Source organism: Piliocolobus tephrosceles, unplaced genomic scaffold, assembly GCF_002776525.5.
Source record: "Piliocolobus tephrosceles isolate RC106 unplaced genomic scaffold, ASM277652v3 unscaffolded_18727, whole genome shotgun sequence".
Lineage (NCBI taxonomy): Eukaryota > Metazoa > Chordata > Mammalia > Primates > Cercopithecidae > Piliocolobus > Piliocolobus tephrosceles.
The window spans coordinates 2,378-3,152 of NW_022300673.1; the positions used below are offsets into that span (position 1 = coordinate 2,378).

A 775-nucleotide genomic window follows, 5' to 3' on the forward strand; every position below is an offset into this window, starting at 1 on the left:
CTATACACGTATGAAGTCACAGTGGAAAGAAACCCTATCAGTGTGAGGAATGTGGGAAAGCCTTCACTACATCCACAAGCCTTATTCAACATACAAGAATTCACACAGCAGAGAAGCCTTATGAATGTGTTGAATGTGGGAAGACCGTCATTACTTCTTCCCGTCGTAGTAAACATTTGAAAACTCACAGTGGAGAAAAGCCCTTTGTATGCAAGATATGTGAGAAAGCATTTCTGTATTCCTCACGCCTTAATGTTCACCTGCGAACTCATACTGGGGAGAAACCCTTCATATGTAAAGAATGTGGGAAAACATTTGCTGTTTCCTCACGCCTAAGCAGACATGAAAAAATTCACACTAGGGAGAAACCCTATGAATGTAAGGGTATGAGTGTTAACATTTAGCCCATCAGTTGCCATCTTTAATTATTGGCAGTGACACCAAAGATTATCAGATTTGTCCTAAATGCCTTGTGGAGGTTGTAATGGCTCATGGATTGGCCTTAGATGCCATCCTGAAGGTCTGAAATTAAACCTACAGTTTCTGAATAATAATAAAAAACAAAAAAAACAAAAAAAACACAGCATTTTAAAAATACTCAACTCTTGCATTTTCGTTGATGAAATAGTTGAAATTTGCATATTGGCCTACAGCTGTAACCATGATAAATTCACTTGTTTTCAATAGTTTATAGGAGTGTATATTCCACAATTTTTTGTTTCCTTATTTTTTTTGATTTGTACATGGTATGTCTTCTGCAAATAAACACAGTTTT

The 775-nt window shown here is 36.5% G+C and overlaps 1 pseudogene; it reads left to right on the forward strand.

Moving 5' to 3' along the window:
* The window catches only part of LOC113221003, a 2,105-nt pseudogene extending 1,561 nt beyond the window's left edge, over nucleotides 1–544 (forward strand).
* The last annotated feature ends 231 nt before the right edge of the window (nucleotides 545–775 follow it).